Below are 16610 nucleotides of genomic sequence, written 5' to 3' on the forward strand. Positions count from 1 at the left end.
GATGTGAAGTGCAAGGGGGCTGCCATGCTCGCGGCAGAACCAGACACCAAGCGGGGCAGAGATCAGCCCGAATCTTCCAAGGGCAGTTGGTACTGTGTGTACCATGACCTCCACACCCACAACACCAACGAATGTCAAGAGCTCCGAGCCGTGCAAGAAGGAAGGATCGGCCGTCGCCCCGACCGCGGTGACCGGGGCTACGGTCGAGGAGGAGGAAGGAACGCAGGATGCTGGGAAGACCGCAGCCCGCGCCAAGGGTGGCGCGATCAACCTCGCGAGGATCGCTGGCAAGTCTCGCCTAGCGAGGGAGACTGGACGGATCAGCCTCACAAGGATTGCCCGCAAGGGAACCCAGGCCTCCCTCTGCTGCCGCAGCAGCCAAGGAGAAACGAGGACCGCCATCAGGACGAGGGGGCTGGAGGCTTCCAGGAGCCGCGCGCGATCGCCTGCATCCTGGGCTGGAGGCTTCAAGTCCCAGCCTATCAATGCATCTTCAAGCAGTTCGCCCACGAAGTGAAGGCAGTCCTCCCCAAGCTCGAAGCCACGTGCCCTCTCAGGTGGTCGGCGTGCGCCATCACGTTCAGCTCAGCAGATCAGCTCAAGTGTGCGGCTACAGCCGGAGTCCTCCTGATGCTTTGTTCCCCAATCATCAGCAACGTGGTGGTCACCAGGACCCTCATCGATGGCGGGGCAGGGCTCAACATCCTGTCCGTGGAAACATTCAACAATCTCCAAGTGCCCTACAACCAGCTTCAGCCAACCAAGCCTTTCTCCAGAGTCACCGATGGCTCCACGTTCCCGATTGGGCAGGTCCGCCTCCCTGTCACCTTCGGGGCACGCGACAACTACCGCACTGAGCTCATCGACTTCGACGTCGCTCACATTCGCTTGCCGTACAACGCCATCCTTGGGTACCCAGCGCTGGCCAAGTTCATGGCCGTAACTCACCACGGCTACAACGTCCGCAAGATGCCAGGAAGTGGCGGAGTCATCACGGTGCCCTGTGAAGAGAAGGACGTGGTGTGTTCCCTGGAACGAGCCTTTCAGGCCGCATCACTGGAAGACCCGGATCGCGGAAGCAGGAGGCTTCCCGAGACCACCCCCAAGAAGAAGAAGACATCGTCCGGCCCGGCCCCTCAGGAGGCAGGATCCTCAGGGCCCGCGCCTGCCCAGGGGGAACCTCCTTCCATCGCATAGGAAAGCGCGCCCGGCGCCCTCCTCAGGCAGGGCTCGGGGGCTCTCCCCTGGAGGGCCACCGACCTGGCTAAGGTCATGAGGGAGGCTCTTGGGCACCACATGGAGGCATGATTCGAAGCACGTTTCCCTCAAGAAGGAGTAAGGCATGGAGAGCCAGACCCTTAGGAGTTCATCAGCAAGGCCATTCAGGAGCTACAAGAGTCAAGAGTCATGAAAGGCGGCCGCCGCCTACCAGCTGTGGCTCCCCATCCAGGCGAGGATGGTGGGCTGTGCGTCTGCATCGACATACCAGGGCTCAATCGAGTCGCCTCTCTGGAGCGCCTCTGGCCCTCGCGAGTGGGGCGCTGCGAAGGTCCACCCCACAGCTACGTTCGCATGCCTTACGGCTTGCCGAACGCGGCTGCCACGTACCAGCGCCTCATGAGGGGTATCATGGAGGCTCAAGAGGCCAGGCGTTCCGCAGCACTGGCGGAGATGGAGATGGTTCGCGAGGAGCCACCAGCGCCTCCGGAGCCTCCCAACGCCCCTGGTCCTGGGGGCTCGTGAGGATCGGCTTCCGCAGCCCACCGAGTCTGCTACACGAACACTCCTTCGTCCTCAACATCATCAGGTGACATCTTTCAAGTTTCATTTCCAGCTGGGAGCGCCCCCTAGGGCTGCATTATTCCCAGGCCGCGTGGGTCCGTCCCTGCGGCATGTATCCCTTTTATTTCATGTTGTTAGCTTACTTTGTTGGGGGCGCCCCACGGGCTGCATCATCCCTACGTCGCTCGGGCCTGACCCAGTGATGTCCGCCTTCCCAGCATCTATTTGAATGAATCCACTCCTTCGCGGCTAATGTGTTTGACCTAGTTGCCCGCTCAACTGACGCCAACTGACGGAGATGCTCCCAAACAGCACGACGCTTGCGCATGGGTCCGTCCCTGCAACGCCGACAAACCTAAATGGCTGAGCTCTGGCCGCGGCAGCCCCTCATGGAGCCACCTCGTCAAGCCTTCAGTGCCTCATCGCCCCTCGGAAGCTGACTGTCAATTGTCATGGCAACCCCTCGTTCTTTCTATGATGGGTCTACAGGATCTCCTAAAGGAGTTGCGTCAGGCGAGGCCCTTGCGGTGTCTCCTTCACTCTCATCCGCACGAACCGCTTGCACGTTAAAGGGGGGGGGTACCTGAGCATCGCGACTCAGGGCTCCTACTGGCTCTCCAGCCCTCACCCTCTGGCCTTGTCCACGACATCATGACCTGGCATACCAGCGATGGCTGAGACTCGCTCGAGGGCCGGGACCCGAGGACGTAGAGCAGAAAGGGGAGCAAAGGCGAGAGGGGAGGGACACGCGAGGACCTCGCCAAGCAACCTCGCGCCTGCCGATGCACGGACCCGGCGACACACCAGAGAGCGGTCCCTGATTCTCGAGATAAGTCACCACCCGGAAGCACCAGCTACCGTGGCACCATCCCCGCACCTAATGCAATCCCGTGTTAGCGACGCCGCTCTCCTTTCTCCCCGAATGACGGCTCCTTGAGCGCCAGAGGGGACCTCCTGAGCATCGCGACTCAGGGGCTCTTACCGGATACCGGGTCGCTCACCTCCTGGCCTTGACCACGGCATCGCGACCTGGCATACCAGGGACGGCTGAAGCCGCCTTGGGACAGGGACCTGTCGGCACAGAGCACCAAGCCCTCGTGAGGTTCGAAAGGGAGGACTGAGCTAAGACAGAATGAGCAACTCGCACAATTCTACGACAAGGGTTATATTAACAAATAGGATCACAGGCACCTTACAAGCCCTCACGGGACGCGTCTTTGATTCCTTGCAGGGAACAGATCCTAAAAGGACGCTAACTACACGCGCCCCTGCGAAAGACGCCATCGTCAACAGCGGGCCGTCAAGCACCGGCACCAACCCCATCCAGATCAGAGTCGGTGACGGCCTGACGAGCCCGCCCTGCTCCAGGAGCGGCGCCATCTCGGGGGCTCGTAGCTGTCATCGCTCGTCTCCGGAGTCGCGAAGAGCTCACCGGAGTCGCTGGACCCTCCGACGCCTCCGCCGCCTAAGCAGCCACCAAGGGAGTGGTCGGCGGGGCCAGTCCTCGCCGTAGCAGGGTCCCGACCACCTCTCCCGGGGCAGCACTCCAGCCGGCGCCCGTTCGCATCGAAGACCTTGAAGAACATCACCGAAGCACCGTCGTACTCCAAGTGGATCGCGAAGGCGCCTCTTGTCCTGCAAACCCGGGCCATTTCGCTCCAGCCTCGAGTCATGAAGACCTCGCCCGGGGCAACGACCGCGACCTCTGCCTCGGTCGCGAGGGTGCTGCAGCCAGCGTGCTGCAGCCAAAGCTCCAGGAGTTCTCCCTGCGGGATGATGGAGGTGAAGAGGGGAGGAAGGCAAATCCAAGACTGAGGAGGCATGGCGGCGTGGAGCACGAACTCTCGGGAGGAGCCCTCGGTGTGGACCCCAGGAGGGACGACCCACACCTTCTTGACCCGTCGGCGCCGACGGCGGCGCCGCCCGTGGCGATCAGCATCGACTCCTTCAGAGCCCTCGATGTGGGCGTACAAGGGAAGCGGGAATCCCGGCAGTGGCCGCTCGCACCCGGGCATCGACACCACCTGATGGGCCCCCTTGTCCTGGCTGCGGAGGGCGAGCCGTTTCTTCGGCGGCAGCGGGTTTGGTTCCTCTCGGGAAGCCTTTCCCTTCTCTGGCGTTGAGAACCGGCGGATCGGAGCCATCGCAGCAAGACGGAGCAAGGACCGGGAAGAAGGAGAAGCAAGAAGGGATGGACTGGAAGGGCGCGCGCCGTTTCGTACTTATGGCCGGTGAAGGCCAACCGCCAACCTCCACGATCGCAGGTAATCATGACCCGCTTGGCATGCAGGGACTTGTCGAATCCGTGCAGTTGCCGAGGCGCCGTGGGGAAGTGGAGACACTCACATCCAATCAACCGCCACGCGGCGCCCAAGGCCGCAGGCTGTTAGGGCCCGCGGCGCTTCGCCCTTGCCCTTTCGCCTCCCTGCACGGCCAAGTCCGGGCGCGCCTTGGGACCGGGGGCTACTGTCGGCGTTCTGGGAACGGGGGTCCCCAGACATGCCTGCGTGCGGCCTGCGGCATGGCTCAAAAGGGGGCCCAGCGTGGCCCATCTTCATCAACACAGACCCAAGACCCTCGCGAGGGGCCAAGCCTCGTGGGGCAGACGACACGAAGCTTCCTCAGGCACGGCCTCATCAGGCTGGCTTGCGAGGAGGCGGAGAGATCAAGGCGGGGTACCTCATGAGGTACCCGTGACGCAAGCCATGATGACCAAGGGTGCCAGGCGGGCGCCAGCCCACGCAGTGTCCTCCTTTCCTCTTTGGTGCAAAGGGAGCAAGCGCAGGTGAGAGCATCAAGCAAAGGCACCCGTTTTGGTGCAACGAGACCAAGACTAGTCCAACTGCATGGAGGAAGTCATTGTGGAGCCCAAGCCAGCGTCACCACCAAAGCCTTTGGCAGGCGAGGACCAAGTTTAGTCAGGATAAGTGTACCAGATGTTCCCCTTCAAAATGGCCAATTTTTGGCGCCCTTCCCGCTCAATATTTGGGAAGAGGCCCAGGGCCTTTGCCTATAAATAGGACTAGCCACCCCCAGGGTAGGAGGATGGAAATCGGAATCAAGAAGGGAGAATCTAGAAGCCAAGAGAGAAACTAGCTATGATGGAGATCGGAGAGAGAATCAAGAAGAGAGAGAGAGAGAAGGGTGACTGAACTCCTCCTAGCAGTTCATCCCCCCAGCCAAGAAGAGACCCTCGCGAGGCTGTTCTTCCTTGTATTGCTCATCATCATCAGCCCAAGAGGCAATCCACCACACCACACACTGGAGTAGGGTATTACACCACAATGGTGGCCCGAACCAGTATAAACCCTGTGTCTCTTGTGCTGTTCTTTGCATAGCTTAGATCTTAGCGAGGCGGAGGGGTGTAGGTAGGTAGAAGGCGAAATCTCCACGCGCACCCCAGTGTTCGAACCTCAAGGGTCTGCCGGAACCTGAAATCCGAGATGCCAATATGCAACTCGTTGCATATTGAGCTCCACTTAACTTGTAGTTTTGTTTGTGCACTTTGCCAAGCCACGAATATTTAAACCGGACATGCATCATACTTAGTTGTGCATCATGCCATATTTATGCTTGTGTGTTTACTATGTTGCTTGCTTCTTTCTGGTTTGCTTCTCTCGTTAGCTTCGGTTTCGTTTCAGAGTTGTGAGGATTCGTTTGACTACGTCTGTTTGTATTCTTCATGGACTCATTCTTCTTCTTTGCGGGATCTCGGGCAGGATGACCATTACCCTCGATAGCACTTTTGTCTTTGCTTGCTAGTTGTTTGCTCTATTGCTATGTCGCGCTACCTACCACTTGTTATATCATGCCTCCCATATTGCCATGTCAAGCCTCTAACCCTCCTTCCAAGCAAACCGTTGTTTGGCTATGTTACCGCTTTTGCTCAGCCCCTCTTATAGCGTTGTTAGTTGCAGGTGAAGTTGAAGGTTTCTCCATGTCAGAACATGTTTATGTTGGGATATCACAATATCTCTTTTTTAATTAATGCATCTATATACTTGGCAAAAGGTGGAAGGCTTGGCCTTTTGCTCAGTGTTTTGTTCCACTCTTGCCGCCCTAGTTTCTGTCATACTCGTGTTATGTTCCTTGATTTTGCGTTCCTTACGCGGTTGGGGTTATGGGACCCCCTTGACAGTTTGCTTTGAATAAAACTCCTCCTCTTTGTGTTATATACTTGATTCTCGGAAGGCTTGTTACACCTCAAGTGCTTGAGATTCTCGCAATCGTTGCTCTTGACGTTGTGCCTCGGCATCTTGTGCTTCTTGGTGTAGACGCGCTCGCTCTTCCTCTTCGTGTTGGCATTGTCATTGCCATTCTCGTGCTTGCGCAAAGGTAGCTTGGTTTTGACGATGTCGTTGTTCTTGAAATTTTTGTCGTGTAGAGGGTTGTGGTAGGCTTGATGATCTTGGCGTGCGGCATGTCGAGGAGTATTGGATGTCGGTGTACTTGAGCCGGAGATGGTATAGTCGGAGTGTCGACTTGAGCGGCTCCAGCTTGATGAGGACGAAGTGGAAGAAGAGCGGTTGAGCAACAAAGCACAAATCTTGTCCATTATTGCATCATTCTATTGCTTGTGGTCGAAGTAATCTGTTGTACGTTGCCTGGAGAGTCGCAAGTCAGTGGCTAGGTTGTCGATGCGTTCACTCATTGCTTGTTACTGTTGATGCAAAGCACTTTGTGCACCAAAGAGGTCTCTCTTTGTGACGTAGGAGTTCATGCTATCGTCTTGCCCGATACAGAGTGGGTTGGTAGAAGTAATTGGCCTATCCATCATTCCAAGAGAAATATGTGAGTGGGAGAAAGAGAAGAACATATACCAAATGTACCTTAGCCGATGTTGAAGATGGATCAAAGATCACTCTAATGTGGAACAAGGAAATAGCAGAATTGGTACCAATTCTTGTCGGTTTCTCACACCTACACAACTAAAAGCTTATGATGGAGCTTGGTTAGGATGGTGGCACAAAATTTGATGCAATTGTTAGTGAGCTACAATAAAGTCGGAAAAGATTTGCAAGTTTGCAATGCAACAAGTAGACCAAGCAAAATATGGTACACGGAAACACACACAGAGAGATGAATGGGGTCTTGCAACCAAGGATGAGCCAAAATGTGGAATCCACAAAAATTCTCTTGTTGCGCAACACTAGAGAGACGCTAGCACGATTGCACAATAGGCGGATGTGAAGACTTGTGCACAACCTACTAAGTAAAAATGCAACGACTTCTATCCCAAGTGTGCTCTATGTATGGTATTCCGATGATATGATCCAAGATGATCCAGTATGACAATATTAATGTTGTATGATGCTATGGTTCTTGCTTAAAATCTCTTTGCCTATCTTTCCCTTTTTCTTAAAAGCGTGTTTGGCTCTTTGTGTTTGAGCTCTTTTCTCATGCAATGCTTCATGAACCAAGATAGCAATTGAGTATGCGATGACACTTTGTGACACAAGAGATGATTTGCGCCAATGATATGTATGTATGCTATGGGAAGTATGATCACTAATGTGCACAAGTCATGTTGCCGGCAATACTCAAAGGCTAGTCTTGATGGGTAAGCAACGCAAAAGGTAAGGCTATGATGGTTATCAAAGTAATGGAAAGAATGATGTATCACCATACAAAAGATGAGGTTACCATTCTTTGGTTCCTCGTTCATAAGCAAGAACGGATGACGGCGACCAAATGGAGAAGTGGTCGTTGTTGATGACGCGTCCGTGGAAAAGATGAGCGATGATGATATTGATGTCGAACCGTACCTAAGTAGCCAAAACACAATAGGACACGGAACCGCAACTCAAATTCTCAAAGCACAAACTAGCAAAATGTATCAGAGTGCAAAACGAGTAAGCAATGGTGGTTGTGGAAAGTAGTGATGGTATGGGGATGTGTATGCGGAAGTGGGGCGGTGGTTGAAATTTTCGGCGGGGGGAAATTCAGTTTCATCGGGGTTTTTCGGACGTCTGGTGGTTACGGTCATCCGGTCGGTGGATGTCCGGTAGCTGGCGGACATCCGCTGCCTGGGCGAAAATTGGGCACGAGATGAACAACTAGGGTTCTCCAAGGAGAGGTCAGAATCTGTCAAATCCGGGCAATTTAGTGGATGGAAAAGGAGGAGATGAGGGGGAAAGCTAGATCCACTCAAGGCAAAGCAAATCCACGGACCAAATCCAACAAAATTTCATCACACCAACAAATCAAAAAAAATTGGGGCTATTTTTGTGGGGAATTTTTGAATTTGGGACAAAATCAACAAAAACAAGGCGAGAAACTCAATGGGGAGGCTTCGAAATCATGATCAACATGGCTCCAGATAACAAGATGATGTGGGGTGGAACCCTATATGGACGATCTTTCACGAAAGGAGCCGATCCCACGAGGAACATGAGGGGAAACACGAGGGGAAATCACAAAAGGGGAGCACAAGAGAAACAGTCAAACAAACAAGTATGATCACACATCTGCTAGATCCATGAACAGAAAAGGAGATACATGATCCACGATCAACAAGGGATGGTACACAGAAACTGTTTCTTCTCCAAAGGAGGTCTTGATGGGGCCACCCAAAAGGGGGTCTTGAATCCAAGGGGATCTTCTCCGTAGAGGAGCCGCGGTCTCTCTTGTGGAGTAGATCCAATGTGGATGAGCGAGGCTCTATCTCTAATATGAGCTATCTTAATGCTAACCCTAGCTAGGAGGAGGAGGAGGTCTATTTATAGTCTTAGTGCAAATGGGGACGAAGTGAGGGGATGCATGGGCCTCGGCCCCAAATACTGTGCGTAGACAGGTACCGGACGTCCGCTGGGGAGCGGTCGTCTACTGGCTCATGGCCGTCCGGACGTTCGGTGTATGTTGGACTTCTGCTGGTTCTGGCTCGGGTGATTGGGCACCGGATTTCCGGAGTTGGTCGGTCGTCCAGTCGCCGGTCGTTTGGTGGCATCGATCTTTTGCTGATTTGGCTCAAGTGTTGTGACACCGGTCGTCTGGTCTAGGCCGGACGTCCGCTTGCTCGGGCTCGCCTAGGGCTTCAGGCTCCGGACGTCCGGTGCCAACCGGTCCTCCGGTGGCTGTAGCTTCATTGGCCTTCCTTCTTCATGACCTTGGCGCTTGGTGTCCACGCCGCCTTGTCCGATGGGTGTAGCTGCTCCATGTCTCTCCTCCAAGTACATGATCACGCATAGTGTTTCTGCTTGAGGTAGTAGCCATGTCTCATGTACAGGAAGTGGTAATTCGGAGGGGAGCGAGTTCACCTTATCTTCGATAGCCTTTGCTCGTGCCCTTGTCATTGGTGCAAGTGGTGTCGTGGGAGACGTAGGCAGGTCCATGGGGATAATCTTGGGATGCTCTACGTCACCATTTTTTTGTCAAAGATCAAGTTCTTTCCTTTGCTTATCCATTCAACCGGAGTGTCGTGTCCTTCATTCAAGTTTTCTCATCTTATGAAGTTTTGCCTCACTTGTCAACCAGAGTGTTGTCTGAAATCTTCCTTACCCCTTGTGCCATTCTTTCAATAGTTCCGGAGGCAATGTGTTGTTGATTTCATCAAGTATCCTCTTATCTTGTAAAGTTCATGCTCAATTCCTTCCATTTACAGTCGGAGTGTTGTCCAAATTATGTCATTCTTATTCCTTCTCTATCTTGTGTTAATCCGAGTGGTTTCAATATCTATCTTGTCACTTAACCTCTTGGTTCTCGACGTATTCGATGTTGCACTTATCTAATGGAGTGTTTTCAACTTTGTTCATCTTTGTTGTATCTTTCTTTCAACTTGTTCAACCTCTCAAGGTTCGTGGTTCCACTAGTTTGTCGAAGAAGCAACTTTGTTTTACCTCTTCCTCTTCTGCTTCTCTCCGGTGCCATCCTTAGATCTCACGATGAGATCTCTTGTAAGTGCAGGAGTGTTGTGACACCCCGAGATCGACGCTCCAGAAGCCTTCCTTGTTCTTCGTTGTTGTCGTGTGTTTTATTTTTGTTGTTGTTGCATTTCATCCCGTCATCATGCATATTGCATCGCATGTTTTCACAAAACATGCATCCATCGTTGTTGTCGTTTCTATCTTTCTCTTCATCACCTTCACTCCGACTGCTTTCTTCTCTTTCATCTCTGAGCCCATCAAACCCCCCTTGCATCCGTGGCCTTTTGTCGTACCCCCTCTATGCACAGTTCTCAGACCCCCTCGCACGTCCAAAAACTTCCCCGAACCCGACACACTCAGTCGTCACCATTTTGTCCGGATCATCCCCTAACATCCCTAAAACATCTCCGTTTTCTTATTTGGACTCCCTACCTATTTATTTCTCGATCATTCTATTGCGATAGGAGGTATAGGTAGCCCCTACCCAAAAATCCAACTGATATATATAGTCTAACCCTAGATGTTAGCGAGCTAACGCATCCTTCCCTCACCCACAGCCTCCTTCTCGGATGCACTGCCGCCTCCCACCTTCTCCTCCTCGTTTTCAGCAGCATGCCAACCAGACCTCCCCTCGATCCAAGTCCTCCTAACATGCCCAGTCGGTCGTGTCACCGCCGGTTCTCACGCAGCTCTTCCCAAACCAACCAGTGCTCCTCCTTGGATCCCGTAGCGCACCCACCAACCAGAGTATCGCCCGATCCTCTCTGTTCCATCCATCCCATCGATCCACTTGGCCCTCCCCCGCAAGTAGCCTCACAGGCACCCCCCATTACCCCTCGTCATGTCCCACATCTCCTGCCTGAGCGCCTGAGGCCGAGTGAGTCTTCCGCTCCTTCATGCCGCTGCCTCCGGCAACCCCACCATCCCCGCCGACGACCAAGACCAGCAAGCCAGCGCCTCCAATGTCGCCGACGACCGCGCCACCAGGACCCCGCGGCCTCAAGCCCCTCACGCCCGGAGCTCTGCTAGCCATGCCTCCCACTGGCGAGAGCTCACCGGAACCAGCCACTGCCTGCAACCGCGGTGCCCCGCTGGACTCAGGTCGCGTCGCCCCACTGTCCCTTCCCTTTCTCCCTTCTTCTTCTCTCCCTCTAACCCCCCTCTCTCCCTGTCATGGCAGTAGCAGCCAGCGATGCCGTGTACTCAAGCAGCAGGCGCCGCCGGCCAGATCCGCGACCCCGCGCCTCCAAGGGACCAGATCCGCCCATCTGCAGGTCGTCGCCGTCCGCCCTTGAGTTCCATTGACATCCTCCACCATCGGATATGGGTGCCACAATGGGGTACGCCTCTGCATCGAGCAGCAACAGCTCGGTCGCCACCTCGCTGACCAGCGCCTCGTGCAAGGGCCAGGAGCCGGCCTGCCTTTCCCCGGTTTGGCCCAGCTAGGCCTCGCAGGCCCAATGTGAGCCATAGTCTAGTCCATCTCTGTTGGCCGAGCAGTGCACTAATTTGGCCCATGTAGTTTTTTTAGGTTCTGCGTATTTACTCTTTTCCAGTGATTTGCTGTTTTGCAGAAAAACCCCTGAGCTTCCTGCATTTAATAACTCACAAATCGTGCATCGGATTAAAATGATTTAAACATGTAAAATGCTTAGATGTTCATCTAGTTTCATAATATGATACTTTCATCCATGTTTAAAAGGTTTAACTTGCTTTTTGCATTAATTTTCTTTAATGACATGCTAAAATGTTTTATTTCATAACTAAATAACCATAACTCCAAATTAAATAAACTTTATATGTGAGCATCATTAAAATTATCAATGCCTAGCTTAATGGCTTTAAACAAAAGCGCTTGTTGGGAGACAACCCAACCTATTTCCTTTCTGTTTTTGAATAAATAATTCATCTTGCTTCTGTTATGATTGTTTTTCTATGTTTTAATTAGAGTTTGTGCCAAGTAAAGCCTTTAGGATCTTCTTGGGTGATTTTTGTTTGATCTTGCTGATAAAAACAGAAAGCATGCGCTCATGAAAATAATTTTATTTTTTACCAGAGAGCGACAAAATACCAATTCCAACTGCATTAGATCATTATAAAAATTATCCTGGTCGTGCAAATCTTTTAGAATTTTTGGAGTTACAGAAATATTCCAAACCTCCAGATTGCTACAGACTGTTCTGTTTTTGACAGATTCTATTTTTCGCGTGTTGTTTGCTTATTTTGATGCATCTATGAGTAGTATCAGGGGGTATGAACCATAGAGAAGTTGGAATATAGTAGGTTTAACACCCATATAAATAAAGAATGAGTTCATTACAGTACCTTAAAGGGGTGGTTTATTTTCTTATACTAACGCAACTCATGAGATTTTCTGTTGAGTTTTGTGTTGTGAAGTTTTCAAGTGTTTGGGTAAAGATTTGATGGATTTTGGAATAAGGAGTGGCAAGAGCCTAAGCATGGGGATGCCCAAGGCACCCCAAGGTAAAATTGAAGGACAACCAAAAGCCTAAGCTTGGGGATGCCCCGGAAGGCATCCTGTCTTTCGTCTTCGTCTATCCGTAACTTTACTTGAGGCTATATTTTTATTCAACACATGATATGTGTTTTGCTTGGAGCATCTTGTATGATATGAGTCTTTGCTTTTCAGTTTACCACAATCATCCTTGCTGTAAACACCTTTTTGGAGAGACACACATGAATCGGAATTTATTAGAATACTCTATGTGCTTCACTTATATCTTTTGAGACCGATAATTTTGCTCTAGTGCTTCACTTATATCTTTTTAGAGCACGGTGGTGGTTTTATTTTATAGAAATTATTGATCTCTCATGCTTCACTTATATTATTTTGAGAGTCTTTTAGAACATCATGGTAATTTGCTTTGAGTATAAAATTAGTCTTAATATGATGGGCATCCAAGATGGGTATAATAAAAACATTCATATAAAGTGCATTGAATACTTTGAGAAGTTTGATTCCTTATGATTGTTTTGAGATATGAAGATGGTGATATTAGAGTCATGCTAGTTAAGTAGTTGTGAATTTTAGAGATACTTGTGTTGAAGTTTGTGATTCTTGTAGCATGCATATATGGTGAACCGTTATGTGATGAAGTTGGAGCTTGATTTATTTATTGATTGTCTTCCTTATGAGTGGCGGTCAGCTACAAGCGATTGTCTTTTCCTACTAATCTATCCCCCTAGGAGCATGGGAGTAATACTTCGTTTCGATAACTAATAGATTTTTGCATTAAGTATGTGAGTTCTTTATGACTAATGTTGAGTCCATGGATTATACGCACTCTCACCCTTCCACCATTGCTAGCCTCTCTAGTACCGTGCAACTTTCATCGGTACCATAAACCCACCGTTTACCTTCCTTAAAATAGGCACCATACCTACCTATTATGGCATTTCAATAGCCATTCCGAGATATATTGCCATGGAACTTTCCACCGTTCCGTTTATTATGACACACTTTATCATTGTCATATTGCTTTGCATGATCATGTAGTTGACATCGTATTTGTGGCAAAGCCACCATTCATAATTTTGTATACATGTCACTCTTGAATCATTGCACATCGCGGTACACCACCGGAGGCATTCACATAGAGTCATATTTTGTTCTAAGTATCGACTTGTAATTCTTGAGTTGTAAGTAAATAAAAGTGTGATGATCATCATTATTAGAGCATTGTACTAGTGAGGGGATGATGATGGAGACTATGATTCCCCCACAAGTCGGGATGAGACTCCGGACGAAAAAAAGAGAAAAAATAGCCCATAAAAAAGAGAAAAGGCCCAAATAAAAAAATGAGAGAAAAAGAGAGAAGGGACAATGCTACTATCCTTTTTCAACACTTGTGCTTCAAAGTAGCACCATGATCTTCATGATAGAGAGTCTCCTATTTAGTCACTTTCATATACTAGTGGGAATGTTTCATTATAGAACTTGGCTTGTATATTCCAATGATGGGCTTCCTCAAAATGCCCTAGGTCTTTGTGAGTAATCGAGTTGGGTGCACACCCACTTAGTTTCTTTTTGAGCTTTCATACACTTATAGCTCTAGTGCATCCATTGCATGGCAATCCCTACTCACTCACATTGATATCTATTGATGGGCATCTCCATAGCCATGGATACGCCTAGTTGATGTGAGACTCTCTTCCCCTTTTTGTCTTCTCCACAACCACCATTCTATTCCACCTATAGTGCTATGTCCATGGCTCACGCTTATGTATTGCGTGAAGATTGAAAAAGTTTGAGAACATCAAAAGTATGAAAAAATTGATTGGCTTGTCATTGGGGTTGTGCATGATTAAATAATTTGTGTGATGAAGATAGAGCATAGCCAGACTATATGATTTTGTAGGGATAGCTTTCTTTGGCCATGTTATTTTGAGAAGACATGATTACTTTGTTAGTATGCTTGAAATATTATTATTTTTATGTCAATATTAAACTTTTGTCTTGAATATTTAGGATTTGAACATTCATGCCACAATAAAGAAAATTACATTCATAATTTTTGTTTTTATCATTTACCTACTCGAGGACGAGCAGGAATTAAGCTTGGGGATGCTTGATACGTCTGCAACGTATCTATAATTTTTGATTGTTCCATGCTATTATATTATCTGTTTTGGATGTTTAACTGGCTTTAATTTGCTCTTTTATATTATATTTAGGACTAACCTATTAACCAGAGGCCCAGTGCCAGTTTCTGTGTTTTGCCTATTTTAGATTTTCGCAGAAAAGGAATACCAAACGGAATCCAAACAGAATGAAACCTTCGCGATGATCTTTCTTGGACCGAAAGAAAACCTGGAGACTTGGAGTTGAAGTCTGGAACTCCACGAGGCGGCCAAGAGGCAGGAGGGCGCGCCCCCACCCTCATGGGCCCCACATAGCTCCACCGACGTACTTCATTCGCCTATATATACTCTCATACCCTAGATCGGTCACAGAGAGCCACGGAACCACTTTTCCACTGCTGCAACCTTCTGTACCCATGAGATCCCATCTTGGGGCCTTTTCCAGCGATCTGTCGGAGGGGCAATCGATCATGGAGGTCTTCTAAATCAATACCATAGCCTCTCCGATGAAGCGTGAGTAGTTTACCAGAATCCTTCGGGTCCATAGTTATTAGCTAGATGGCTTCTTCTCTCTCTCTGATTCTCAATACAAAATTCGCCTCGATGTAATACTCTTTTGTGGTGTGTTTGCCAAGATCCGATGAATTGTAGGTTTATGAACAAGATTATCTATGAATATTATTTGGTTCTTCTCTGAATTCTTATATGCATGATTTGATATCTTTGCAAGTCTGTTCGAATTATCGGTGTAGTTTGGCCTAGTAGATTGATCTTTCTTGCAATGGGAGAAGTGCTTAGCTTTGGGTTCAATCTTGTGGTGTCCTTTCCCAGTGATAGTAGGGCAGCAAGGCACGTATTGTATTGTTGCCATCGAGGATAAAAATATGGGGTTTATATCATATTGTTTGAGTGTATCCCTCTACATCATGTCATCTTGCTTAAAGCGTTACTCTATTCTTATAAACTTAACACTCTAGATGCATGCTGGATAAAGATCAATGTGTGGAGTAATAGTAGTAGATGCAGGATCGTTTCGATCTAGTTGACACGGACGTGATTCCTATATTCATGAGCATTTCCGTAGATATCTTTGTAACTATGCGCTTTTCTATCAATTGCTCAGCAGTAATTTGTTCACCCGCCATAATACATGCTATCGTGGGAGAAGCCACTAGTGAATCCTATGGCCACCAGTTCTCTTTCTTATTATATCGCATCTCCTTTATTTACATCTCATCTCATTTACTATTTTGCAATCTTTACTTTCCAATCTATAAAAGAAAAATACCAGAAATATTTACTTTAATATCTCTATCAGATATCACTTTTGCAAGTGACCATCAAGGAATTGAAAACCCCTTTATCGCGTTGGTTGTGAGGTTCTTGATTGTTTGTGCAGGTACTAGCTGACTTGTGCGTTGTCTCCTACTGGATTGATACCTTGGTTGTCAAAAATTGAGGGAAATACTTACGCTACTTTGCTGCATCACCCTTTCCTCTTCAACGGAAAACCAACGCATGCTCAAGAGGTAGCACACGACTGATGAACATGAAGACTTGAATGACACTGCGGCAGGCCCTCAATCAACAGACGACTCCAACAATGCTGGCGCTCCTCCATCGACTTCATGATGATATTCTTCAGGGGCATTAGTCCTCATTTTTCTTCCCTTTTGGTCATTCGATGACAAAGGGGAGAAATTTCAGTTATTCTTCAAGCGGGTCTCTTTATATGGGCATTTTTTTTGCTAAGTTACAACTCTCACTACTAGGAAAAGGCCTACTAGTGGCGCACCAGTTTTGTCTACTAATGGCGCACTACTGGTGCACCACTAGTACCACACCACTACTATTTTTTACTAATGGCGCACCACTAGTGCGCCATTAGTATCTGGTATACTAATGGCGCACCACTGGTGCGCCATTAGTATAGGCCACGGTGCGCCATTAGTATAGGCCACTCGTGCGCCATTAGTATAGGCCACGGTGCGCCATTAGTGTTTTTGAATTTTGAAGGCGGGAAAATAGTAGTGGCGCAGCGTCTAACCCCCACTGTGCGCCATTGCTATTTTTGAATTTTGAATTTGGATCTGGATCGTGATTTTTTTGCCCATTTTTTGCTCGCTTTTTGGCACGATATTATTTCAAATTTTGTTCCTGTTTTTGGATCTTGTACGTTCTTTTGCCGTGTTCTTTTGCCGGAGAGGAGTTCGCCGGAGAGGAGGAGGAGGAGGTCACCGGAGAGGCGCTAGCCTACATCGCCGGAGAGGAGGAGGAGGTCGCCGGAGAGGAGTTCACCGGAGCATCGGAGAGGAGGAAGGAGAAACCATGAGGGGATGGGAGGAGAGGAGGGAGGAGGAGCTC

This window comes from Triticum dicoccoides, chromosome 3A (genome assembly GCF_002162155.2).
Source record: "Triticum dicoccoides isolate Atlit2015 ecotype Zavitan chromosome 3A, WEW_v2.0, whole genome shotgun sequence".
NCBI lineage: Eukaryota > Viridiplantae > Streptophyta > Magnoliopsida > Poales > Poaceae > Triticum > Triticum dicoccoides.